The sequence below is a fragment of the Sminthopsis crassicaudata genome, chromosome 1 (assembly GCF_048593235.1).
Source record: "Sminthopsis crassicaudata isolate SCR6 chromosome 1, ASM4859323v1, whole genome shotgun sequence".
Classification (NCBI taxonomy): domain Eukaryota; kingdom Metazoa; phylum Chordata; class Mammalia; order Dasyuromorphia; family Dasyuridae; genus Sminthopsis; species Sminthopsis crassicaudata.
In genome coordinates this window covers 454,075,380-454,089,128 of record NC_133617.1, presented here as the reverse complement: position 1 = coordinate 454,089,128, position 13,749 = coordinate 454,075,380, and positions in this window count along the sequence as shown.

The window sequence follows — 13,749 nt, the reverse complement described above, 5'->3', positions numbered from 1 at the left end:
TTTTGTCTCTGCTTCCTGCTGTTTTTGTCTCTTTTTGTTTCTGTTTCTAATTGTCTGACTGTTTTACTTGTGGCAAGTATTCCTTTTCCAACAAGATCTCCAAAGACTATATTCTTTTTTTCCTCCCAAAAACTATATTCTTTGAGACTAGGCAAAAAAAAATATTTTTTCCTCTGTTATCTCTTCCTGTGGTGTCATTCTTATCTTGTTCATTTCCATCTTTTCTCAGGCAAGTCCTACCAATGTTCCCCTTTCTCCTCAATAGTTCTTTACATTCTGCTCTTTGGAATTTCCTTACAATCTTAAACTTGTCAAAGGCCAGCATGAATGATAGTGATGGCAGGAAATGAGGGGATTAATGGGTTAGTGATTGGTGTGAAGACTGGCAGGGAGAAATCAAAACTGATGGAAATCCTTTTTGAGCTGTTAAAGGCTAGAAAGATTAGTGTCATCACTCCCAGAGTTTAGCAAATATTGTTATTATTAGAAATGTTTGGAAATAGCAGGTAAGGTAGCAGATATAGAGTAATTATATACTATTAGGATTACAAGGTGAGAACTCAGGTTGTCTAAACAATTCTCTGGCTCAGAATTCAAATCTTTGGTTCAGGCCTTTGAAGGCAGTTTACACCTTTGGACTTCTGAGGTAGAGTTTACATGTTTAAAAGAAGTTTGGGGAAATGAATGTAAACTGTTATTTTTACCTTCTGAATCCAATTCTTCCTGTGCAACAAAAAATTCGGTTCTACACACATGTATTGTATCTAGAATATACTGTAATATATTTAACATATATGGGACTGCTTGCCATCTGGGGGAGGGGGTTGGGGGAGGAAGGGAAAAAAATCTGAATAGAAGTAAGTGCAAGGGATAATGTTGTAAAAAATTACCCATGCATATGTACTGTCAAAAAATGTTATAATTATAAAATAAAATAAAAATTAAAAAAAAAGAAGAAGTTTGCACCTTTAAAAGGAGCAAGTTCATTGATTGAAGTATTTCCCCAGGCCCCGATGAGTTCTCACTAGCCCATTCTCTGCAAGGATAAAAGAGGCAACATTGAGCCTGGAGAGGAGTCTGGCTGGGAGATTGAGTTGAGATGGCAGACTAGAAGGATAATTTAGAGACAACCAGACCTTTACAATTTGGCACCCACAACGTGGGGCAAGGACTTTTGCTTATCCTGACAAGGACTTATTCTGAGCCCTTCAGAGGAGCTAGCCCAGACCTTCACAATTTGGCACCCGAACAGGGACAGACAAGATCCTGATTACAGTGGAAAAGTCTCTCTGACCCAGAAGCATGAGTAACAAGGAAACTTTGTTAAACTTTTGTTAAACTTTGTTTAACTTTGTTAAAGAGCTAAAGTAGAATTTCAGTGAAATGGGGCAAATGCCTTCTGTTCAAGGAAAATGTTTAGAGAGCATTATCAAGGTTATGAAAAGCCAAGGATTGATTATAATTTTGGAGGAGATTACTGAACTTTTAAAACCCGTGCAGGTCATATTTCTCTGGAAAAAGAATTGGATCCAGATGAGTGGAAATTAGTAGGAGAGCAATTAGGTGAACACTACAATTCCAAACCAAACTCAATTTCCAAAGATACACTTCATACCTACAATTTAATCCAAGTGGCTTTAAAAATTGTTATTCTAAAGGAAAAGAAGAAGGAGCAAAATGGGGAGGTGTCAACTAAACTAGGTGAAAAGGATGAATCAGATAACAATGAAGTTAAGTACAATTCTGAGCAACAGGAGCATTTCCCATCTCCTCCTTCAATTAACTCTTCAGGGGTAGAGCAAGAAGGAGGAGGAGAAGAGGCAGAAATACAAACAGAATCACCTGTTAAGCAGTCTATGACAAGATTCGAAAAAGCATTGGTTAAAGCTAAGAGAGAAGGACAGGATATAAGTGATTTTATACATGCATATCCTGTGATTGAAGATATTGACTCTGTAGGTCAAAAAAGGAAGAGATATACACCTTTAGATTTGAATAAAATTAAAGATTTGAAAAAATGTTGTACTCTTTATGGGGCTACATCAGCTTATGCTAAAATGTTACTAGATGGTTTGTCTTATGAAGTCCTAACCCCGAATGATTGGAAATCCATAGCAAGGACATGTTTAGAACCTGGACAAAATCTGTTGTGGCTTGCGGCGTTTCATGAATTATGTAAGATCCAAGTCAGATGCAATTTGGAAACAGAAGTTAACACACAATTCACTTTTGAGCAATTAGCTGGGGAAGGTCAGTATGGAGAGAATTCAGAACATATGGAATATACCATGACAGTGTATGAGCAAATTGCTAAGGATGCAATAAAAGCTTGGGGTTCCCTCCTGGACAGAAAGATTGGGGGGAAGCTTTCACTAAAATAGAGCAAGGTCCCAATGAACCTTTTGTGGATTTTGTGGGACATTTGCAAACTGCTGTCAAAAGAACTATTGGAGAAAATGCAGCTACAGAAATAAATAAGGAAAATGCCAATGAGATTTGCAAGAAAATTATGCTTTATTAGAGGAGATCATAAGACGCTGTGCTACAATGGGAACAAATGATTTTTACACCCAGATTATTATGAACATGGAAAGACAGGGTCCCTCCTAGCAAGGGATTTCTAGAGAAACTCTGGGATGTTTTCAATGTGGAAAAATTGAACATCTAAGAGCTCAATGTAGATATGGAGATAGAGTGAGAAGACAGGATGAGAGAAGACCTAAAACTCCATGTCCAAAATGTCGCAGGGGCTTCCACTGGGCCTCCAAATGTAGATTTACCCAGGGAAATGAGAGGCGGGGCCCAGCTTCAGCCCCCAAAGTGAGGCATGATGGCAGCCGAGGTTACATCCAGAGAAATATAAGACATGATCAATCAGCTAAAAGGCTAATGGAAGAAAGATGGAAGAAAGGGATTGAAATTAGGAAAAATAGAGTTGTGTGCAGTAGACTACTGAGATACTCCCTGGAGAAGTGAAATCTGTTCCTATTCAGCCTATGGATCCTTTGCCTCCAGGCATAGTAGGCTTGACCATTTCACCTTCTGAGAGTGCTTACAAAACAGTGTCCATCCAAATCAAACCACAAAACAAATAAGAAAGAAATTAAAAAAGTAAATAGAACATTAGAAAAACTAGGTATGATAGACCTTTGGAGAAAACTGAATGGCAATAGAAAGGAATATACTTTCTTCTCAGCAGTTCATGGATCCTATACAAAAATTGACCATATATTAGGACATAAAGATCTCAAAATTAAATGTAGGAAGGCAGAAATAATAAATGCTTTCTTCTCAGATCACAATGCAATAAAAGCTACATTCAATAAGAAGTTAGGGGTAAATAGACCAAAAAGTAATTGGAAACTGAATAATCTCATCTTAAAGAATGACTGGGTGAAACAGCAAATCATAGAAACAATTAATAATTTCACCCAAGATAATGACAATGATGAGACATCATACCAAAATCTGTGGGATACAGCTAAAGCGGTAATTAGGGGAAATTTTATATCTTTAGAGGCTTATTTGAAGAAACAAAACAGTGTCCTTCCATACACTGATGTGGGAAACTGGAGAACGTGTAGCTAATATCCCAGTCACTAACACGTAGACAACATGTGATTTATCAACCAGGAGAAGTAGTAACATCAGGCTTACTGTTATGTACCCCTAATAAGCAACCTGGTGATAGTCGCCCAGATTCTGACTCCAATGAACAAAATCCAGGAATATATTGGACAGCAGCTGTGACAGCTGACCAACCTATGCTTACTATTTATATAAATGGAATAGCATTTGAAGGATTGGTAGACACGGGTGCAGATCCTAGTTATTAGAGGTGCCAATTGGCCCAGTCACTGGCCAAAGATTAAGGCAGACACTTATATAAGCGTCTGGCATAGGAGGATAAATAGCAGCTGAAGTTGGTGCTACCTCTTTGAGATGGATATTTGAAGGTGAAACAGGAGTTTTTACTCCTTTTATAGTTGAAAAAGTCCCCATCAATCTGTGGGGAAGAGACATTTTACAGCAGATAGGATTACAAATGAGCACTTCAGCTTTTTAGTCAGGGGTGCTGTTGAAGGCCTACCTGCACTTTCACCAGTTCCTTTTCAGTGGAAGACTGATTTACCAGTGTGGGTAGAACAGTGGCCCTTAAGAAGTGATTAAATTCAGGCCTTATTAGACATAGTGCAAGAACAACTTGACCAAGGACACTTGAGGCCCTCTCTAGGTCCTTGGAATTCCCCAGTATTTGTGGTGAAAAAGAAATCTGGAAAATGGAGGATGTTAATTGATCTAAGAATAAATGAACAGATGGAAACTATGGGAACTCTTCAGCCTGGACTTCCATCTCCTACTCATTTGCCAAGAGAATGGCCTCTTTGGGTTATAGACATAAAGGATTGTTTCTATTCTATCCCTCTAGATAAGGAGGATATGAAAAGATTTGCTTTTTCAGTGCCTAGTGTTAATTTGGCTGAGCCTTATAAAAGATATGAATGGACAGTTTTGCCACAGGGAATGAAAAACGGCCCTACTATGTGCCAAATGTATGTTGCTGCTGTTCTTGCTCCAGTAAGAAAAGCATTTCCAAAAGTAATATTGTTACATTATATGGATGATATTTTGGGATATGCACCTGAGGAACAGATGTTAGAAGCATGTCTACAAAAGACCATGGAAACACTAAAGTACTACAAACTGCATATAGCTACAGAAAAAATTCAAAGACATGCTCCTTTTCAATGTTTAGGATATGAAGTATATCCTAAGACACTCACAGTACAAAAGCTTTCTTTAAGAATAGAGAAGTTGGACACCTTAAATGATTTCCAAAAATTAATAGGAGATATCCAATGGATGCATTAGGTGTTAGGCTTAACTACCAATCAATTGCAACCTTTATATGACATTTTAAGGGGAGACAGTGCTTTAAATTCACCATGCCAGCTTACAAAAGAATCTCAAGAGGCTTTGAGACAAGTTGAACTGGCTTTAAGAGTCACTCAAAAACCCTTGGAAATACCAGTTTTTGCTACAAAAGAGGCACCCACAGCAGTCCATCAAGGAGACAGTATGATTGAGTGGGTGAACCTCCCAGAACAAACAGAACAAAGCCTTACTCCTTACCCAGTGCTTGTGGCTAGAATTTTATTAAAGGCCATTAAGAGAGTAGTACAATTATCTGGGATAAGTCCTGAAAAAATATACACATTCTATACTAATGCACAAATTAATATATGCTGTGAGACTATCCCAGAATGGCAAATTTTATTGGCCACAGCTCCAATTTTTGCACATGGGTCTCCCATTAAAGATAATCCGGCTACTACATAATTGACGATGGATTTTTGAAGAAAAGGTTTCTAAGGTTCCTCTTAAAGGACTAACAATCTTTACAGATGCCTCCAAAGAAAATATTTGTGCTGTATACTCTCATGATTTAACCATAAATAGAGTAGTCAGAACTCCTTTTCAATCCACTCAACAGAATGAATTATTTGCTATCATGCTAGCTCTTACTTCTTACCCAGGAGACATAAATATAATTACTGATTCAACTATTCAGTAAGTATAGTACAAAGAATTTCCACAGCTCAAATAAAATTTGCAGCCTCTAATATTTATCAGCTCTTTAAGGAACTTCAAGAGCAAGTGAGAAAGCATCCAGGCACAATTTATATCTTGCATGTCCACTCACATAGTGGACTTCCAGGTCCTATTTTTGATGGAAATTCAAAGGCAGATAGCCTTTTAACTATGTTAGCCAGTACTCCTTTATTTCAGGAGGCACAAGAATTTAATTCTAAATATCGTCAGGCTGCTCGAACTTTACATTTACAATTTGGAATAACAAGAGAGGAAGTTAGGAGCATAGTAAAAAGCTATACAGCTTGCCTTCCTTTCCACCCTCCTACACTCCCTCCAGGGAAGAATCCTCATGGTTTGAGACCCAATGAAATCTGGCAAATGGATGTGACCCACTATTAGTCTTTTGGTCGTCTGTCTTTCATCCATGTGGTAGATACCTTTTCAGGATTCACTTTTGCAGTGCCAACAGCAAAAGAGACAGCCTGAGTGGTCACTGAATTCCTTATCCAAGCATTTACAATTATGGGTGTGCCACAAGAAATAAAAAAAGATAATGGACCTGCATATAATTCTAAACATTTTGCGCACTTTTGTACGCAGTATAAGATTTTACACACCACTGGCATACCTTTTAATCCACAAGGTCAGGCAATAGTAGAGAGAAGAAACAGGGACATTAAGACACTGCTCCAAAAACAAAAGAAAGGGGGAGCCACAGGTAGCCCTAGAGAACTTCTAAATTTAGTTCTCTATACCATTAATTTTCTAATTTTTGACAAAGATGCACTGGGTCCAGCAGGCAGGTTTTATAACCCACCAGAAGGGCAGTGTCCAGTGCGAGCAGCTCCACTGTCCTTAGATAATCACCAGGTGATGTGGAGAGACCCAGAAAGTGGAAGGGACCAGATAGGTTAACTCCTGGGGGAGAGGGTTTGCTTGTATTTCTTCAGATGGAGAAGAAATCAGATGGGTGCTGACAAGTTGTATTCACCTTGTCCATCAGAGAGAGACAGAAAAAGAGAAAAACCTCAAAATAAAGGAGAAAATCTAAGAAACATCTGACACTGAAAGAGCATGGCTAATAAGAAGACTGTTAAAGAACTTTAAAACCAGCAGGAATCATTGGATTTCCTAACACAAGATGAGACTAATGGACAATGGACTTATGGACATTTATAAATTCTCAATTTATGATTATTTGATCATGTAATTTGTTACATACTTCTAGCATGTATTATGTTACTATGTTAGTTACTATGTGTAATCTATGTAATTATGTGTAATGCCTCCCATATTGATGGATTTATGTTTCAAGGTCATGACCACCCTATGTTCTAAATCAAAAGAAAGGGTTTTTAGGCCAATAGGCAGTCAGTCTAAACTTATACAAAAATGTGAAAAAATTGTCTAATTCTGCTGAAAAACAAACAAAAAAATGAACAAATTGATCTCAAGTCCCTAATCCCTGATAGAAAATACAGTATATTCTTGGAAGACTGTAGAGGTCAGACTTTCCCTTTGAGAAGGGAAGCTTAATTATTCTTTGCTTTTATTTGTTGTTTTTGGCATGGAGAAGCCCTTTGCAATTACAAAGATAGACAATAGCCTATTAAAATTTTATAAAATGATGCCTGCTTATTAAAACTGTGTAACAATAAATTTGGATATGAATAAAATCTCCAGGCCCACAAATTAAGATAGGTTTGTATCCTTGGGAAAAATGGAAATGTCTGTATAATTTGTAAAATATGCCACATGAACTTTGCCAGAACATGATCTAGTTGATTTAGGAATAGTAAATGTGTAAGTGGGGAGAGTGTAGGAGTTCCTTCTCCTAACTTCAGTTGATACAGTCACAGGAAGCCCAAGATATAAACAAAATATCAACATGGTTTTAAACATATTACTAATATGGCTTGGACTGTTTGGAATTTGGAAACACCTTTCTCTGACAGCTGCAAAAGAGAAACCTATTTGGACAATCAAGATTTAAAATAAGTAACCGCTAGGAAAAGAATTCAGTTCTGAGATAATCTAATCTTTAGAGGGCTTTGTGAAGAAGATATCTGGAGAAAGAGGGATTTTCACTCTCCCTCCCTATTAGGCCTGAAATCCTAAAGTTTGAGAGTGCATATTCAAAAGATTATGAAACACACTTGCTTCAAAAAACATGGATACAAAATGGCACTCTAAGAAGGAAATATCTTCATAAAACAGGATCATTCATATCAAAGAAAAGATTTAAAGAAGTGACTATGGAGAAGAGCAGACTGTGAGTCAGCAGCTCAATCAGTAGAGATGCTACACACAAGGAGAACTGTTGGAACACTTTGTATAGAGACAAAGGCTTCCTATTCTGTAATATTATCTCTAAAATGTAATGTTCTCTGGTGAGGTTTTCTTGGATCTCTGGAGCAGCCTTTGAATTTTTTCTGGAACTATATGCAATTTGTAGTTCCTTAGAGTTTCTTTGGTCTTTTGTAGACATGCTTCTAACATTTGCTCCTCAGGTGCACATCCCAATATATCATCCACATAATGTAACAATATTACTTTTGGAAATGCTCTTCTTACTGGAGTAAGAGTAGCAGCAACATACATTTGGCACATAGTAGGGCTATTTTTCATTCCCTGAGGCAAAACTGTCCATTCATATCTTTTATAAGGCTCAGCTAAATTAATTCTGGGCACTAAAAACGCAAATCTTTTCATATCCTCCTTCAAAGTCTTACTCCTTTACTTGGGGCTTGCCTAGTTTTTCTGGGGGCCTTCCAGAGTCTTGGTTTCAGTGGAGAAGCGAAGGAGGAAAGCCTGCCACCAAGTGGTGTGAGATAGGATGAATCTGTCTGAGTCCAAGGGTTTGTGCTCCAATCTTCAGCCTCCAGCTTTGTGTCTACTTGTCTCTGAATCTCTGAATATCTCTGGCTGAGGCTTCTAATTTATATGCTGCACACTGAATACAAACCAATCATTATATCACTAGGAAATCATTATTTGTTGTAGGATTAAATCAATGCTAAACTAGATTTAACCATTGTCTCCTCAATTCCACTTAGTACCTTGTTTCAAGTTCTGGCCCAATAACATCTCCTTGTAGTATTAAATCAATCGTACTGAACCATGCTAAATTAGATAACTATTGTCTCTATCAATTCCACTGACTTAGTACCTTGTAAGAAACCTTTGTTTCAAGTTCAGAGTTCTAGTCCATAACACTATTCCCTGAATAGAAGCTGTTAGATAGACTTTTATTACACATGTACACATCACTACCATTATAATCTGAAGTGTCAGCTTTCTCTTCTGATGGCTGCTACATATATTTATGGAAGACTGAACATCAGATTAATGGGTGTGGGGGGGGGAAGGGGAGAATATGAGTAGCTACCATTTTTCTTTGATATCTTATCAAATGTTTCTGTTGAGTATCTAAATGCCTTCCATCTCCAAATTCTTTCTATTGTAGATATGATGCATAGTGGGAAAGCAAGACTATCGTAGACCTCTCACTCTATAAACCTACAGGAAATCTCCAAGCTATAGAAATTTTTAAAAGCTTTTAGATCATTTCCCTCTCTAAGCCTGAAAATGGGGATGCTTGTTTCATGTGGAAAATACTCTAGACTCACAGAAAATAATCTCTCTCTCTCTCTCTCTCTCTCTCTCTCTCTCTCTCTCTCTCTCTCTCTCTCTCTTTTTCTCTCTTCATATATATATGTATGTGTGTATACATATATACATGTAGATACATGTGTATATATACACACATGTATATAAATATATACAAGTATTTATCTTTTGGCTGTTTGTGTGGAATCCCACTTGAAAAGGAGAGATTTTATGTGACCCTGGGCAAGGCACTTAACCCCAATTTCACAGAATCTCAGATATGATTTTCTTATTTGGTGGTCATGGAGACAAAAATTATAAATTATTTCTTAAATAGCTTATTTTTGTACTTTTGTACTTTCAGAATTTCCTCTTTAACTAGGAAAACATTCAAAGATCTCCACAGCAAGTTTTTTCTTTCATATTTATTAGTTATTCTTTCTTTCCTTCTCCTTAAAGGAATTGAATTTAAATCATTTTTACATTAGGTGATTATTCAATTAAAATTATTTATTTAACAAATTAATATCAAACATCCTTTTCTTTTACCTCTCTGTCTATCTGTCTCTGCTGTTTCTACTGTAAAATGTGATGGATGCACTTGCTTCTCTACTCCACAATACAACTGGTTCTGCCTACTTAGCTCCTTTTAATTAAATTTCACTGTAAATATCTCCTATAGCATTTTATTAAGTACTTCTTAGTATTATAATTGTTTTATTCAGTTATAGGCATGGGTTTTTAAACCTATTTTAGTCTTTAATTACTCAGGTTAAAATAGAAAGAAAGAGCCATATGAGGACAAAGTTTTCATTTGCATGGTGGCACAAAGAAGTATGGTTATATCAAGAAGCTATGATGGACTAAATACTAAATGAATAAAATATTGGCATTGATAGATCATAATTTTTTAAAATTAAATTCCATTTTCAGGCTATAAATTCTCCTCCTATCTTCCTTATTTTCATCCTTCACTGAGAAAACAAGAAAAAAAAATCCTTCTTACAAACAAATTTCCACATTTATCAATGTTTAAAAAAAAAGTTTCAGTCTGCATCACCTCTTAGTCTGGAGATGGGTGGATGTTTCATATTGAAGCCTCTGGGATTATGATTAATTGGTGTATAGATTAGAGTTCTTAAATCTTTCCAAGTTGTTTATTTTTACAATAGTGTTGTTATGTTAATGTTTTTGTTCCCTTCATTCTATATCAGTTGCAATTAAATTTAATACTTAATAAATTCATATCTATGAAATCTAGATTTTTCTTTAAAAGCAACTGCTCTCAACAGGAATGAGCAGCATGTGCTATAGTTACAATAATCCAAACACTCTTGATAATAAGGAAAAATGTTTTTTTGGACAACAATTGACTCCCCTTTATCTAATAATGTGACATGGAGCATAAAGGTGTTCACATGTGGTAAACTCTATGGGAAAAACATAGTGGACTTTGAAAGAAAAAAGAAATACTTTATCTATATGCTAAAGAGAGTTAGAAAGAAGTAGAAAGGTATTTTCAAACTTCTTTGGGTCATTGATTTAAAGCAGGACAGCAATAAAGCCCACGGCCACTAAGTGTCTGAGACCAGTAGATAGATGAATGTTGCTGACTCTAGCCCTGGTCTATCTATTGCACCATCTAGTTGCCCAGCAAGTAACACAGCAGGGTTCTGATTCCAATATAGTACTCTTTCTATTACAGTTTTGCTTCTCTATGAATAGAATACTGGGTCTGAATTCTGGAAGATCTCAATAAAAATCCAGCCTCAAACTTATAACTCTGGACAAGTAAACTGTGTGCCTCAGCTATAAAATGAGAAAAATAATAGTAACTGCCTCCTAGCATTCATGTGAGAATCAAATGAGATTATATTTAAAATCCCTTAGCAGAGTACCTGGCACATAGTAGGTATTTAATAAAAGTTTTTTTTTCCCTTCCTCTTGCACTTTAACAAAATTTTATATTAGATTGATTACTTACATGAAAAATAATTTTAAATGTATTTGTTAGTCATAGAATAATTTCAGATTTAAAAAATCTCTAAGATTATATTCATACTCTACTACTCTATTTGATTATATTAGCTACTTTGAGTCAAGCAAAATTGAAATTTCAAGTTCCCTTGTTTAGAGACAACCTTATCACAGAAGGCAGCATGGCTGATACCATGGGAAAAACATTTGTTCTAGATTGGGAAGAACTAGATTCAAATACTGCCTTTGATGCTTGTTGACTATATAATCTTAGGTAAGTCACTTAATATCCCCTAAGCCTCAGTTTCTTCAACTTCAACTTCAAAATCAGGGAATTGAACTAGCTAGTTTCAGAGATCCCATCCAGCATTAGGTCTATGATACTTAAATTGCTGAATTGGAATATATGTGTGTATGTGCACACAAAAGAGAAAAAAAACACAGATTTAGGGCAATTAGGTAGAGCAGTGAATAGAGTCCCAGCCCTGAAATCAAGAGGACCTGAGTTCAAAACTGAAATCAGACACTTAGCACTTCCTAGTTATGTGACCCTGGCCAAGTCATTTAACCCCAATTGCCTCAGCATAAAAAAAAAAAAAAAAAGAAAAATAAAGAGGAAAAGAAAGAAAAAAAAATACAACTTGCTAAATATTAACATTTAAGTGACTTAATTCAGATATTTTAATATGGCCCCATAATATTCTGATCAAACTTTATTCATTATAGATAAAGGGAAATTTTAGAATCTTCTGATAAAGGTAGATATTATAATTATTATTTTACAATATCTAACTACTCTACAATATGTAATTACTATGATATGTAATTTATATTGAATATAATTCTGAATAATGCTGAAGTTTAAGAATGTTTCAGTCATTCTGAAAAAGCTTATAAAATTTGAGATAATGTTTTGGTGAAATATATCAAATATGTGTTGTTGCTTTTTTCCAGTACTAAAAAAAAAAAAAAAAAAAAAAAAAAAAAAAAAAAAAAAAGATTAAAAAAAAATCCACCAGACCTGAACTAGAATTCATGTCTTATTTTCAACCAGAGGAAGGTATATCAGAAACTTCCTTTTCTAAAAGTGCAGTTAGTAGCACATGGTGGAGGCCTGGATCTCTAGAATTTAAAAAAGGAAATTCCAGCTCAATTAATTTGTCAGAGGCAGCAGCTACAGTACCATTTCTACATGAAATTGATGCACAGTGCATGGAGCTAAAGTCCAGCAATGACCCACTCAGCAGGGAACTAAGCAGTGTTGAGCCACGCATTATGGAAATGCCCAGTGCAAAAGATGAAGGTTGAAAATGGACTGATTTTTTCATAAAAATAAAAACAATTTATCTTTGTGAGCCATTTTTATTTTATGATTATGCCTTGGCAGAGTTATGTTAGTATTTTAGTGGGTGTTGTGGGCAGTGACCTCTTAGTCTATCCATTCATAGATAGTTAGAGCAGGAAGAACATTTATTGGTTATCTAATCCACCCACCTCACTTATTCCAGATCACCATTTTGTCGGTGAGATAACTGAGGTTAAGCAAAGAAAGATAAACACATATCAGAAGCATGATTTAACTCAAGTATTAATCTTAATTCAGTATTCCCAAAAATCACAGTCTCCTGCAATGATTTTTTTTTCATTCTTGCACACCTATTCTTTTCTTCTTTGGCTTCTATAACATAAAATCTGATTTTCCTCTCTAAATGTTCCCTTGGAAGAGTCCTATTCCTTCTTTTTTATCATAGGGTTAAGGTGAGGCAGAATCAATGGAAAAAGTCTGGAGAGAAGCACTTGTTAAACTTTCAGTATGAGCATTTATAGCTCAGAAATCAGCTACAAATTAGGGTTTTATGTATTGTTTTGTTGATTGTCCAAATTTTAGAAAGTAATAGAGATAATGTTAATAATGTACATTAAACTTAAAAGTGTAAATATACACATACAAACACACCCAGGTTGTGTGCCCATTCTCCACAGTGGTACTTGGTATATTTATTTTTTCTGAATTTTCATGATGATCTCATTCATATAAATTGCATGGATGTGTAACGTGCTCTCCCGGCAGTTACAATTACTAGTCTGTCCTAGACCCACCAGAGTACCTTTGACCACTGACCTTTGCAGTGTGAACTCTACCCGGCTCGCCTCCTCTGAGGCCTTCAAAGGTCTCTGGCCACAATCTCTTGAATCTATAGCTTAATAACCGGTAGCGCACTCAAGAACAGCCACGTGTAATCTTAAAAGCCTTTATTATACCTACTCACATAATGCCCTGACTGATGCCCTGACTTGTTGGTTCCCTAGTGAACACCTGGTCAGAAGACCCATGTGTTCACTACCAAAACCCTTACCTCTTTTGGCTATCCATCTTGGCTTGGCCACCCAGGCTAGGAAGCCAAGGTGAAGAAGGCCAGGTTAAAGAGGACCGCCTGCTGCCTGCAGTGGGCTTACATAGGGCCTGTGAGGTCACACACATAGCCAATCAGCGAGAGAGTCACCCATTACGAAGCTATCTCAATGTGGCCAGGATCCCGCCCAAGGGCAGTCCTAATATCCACAGAA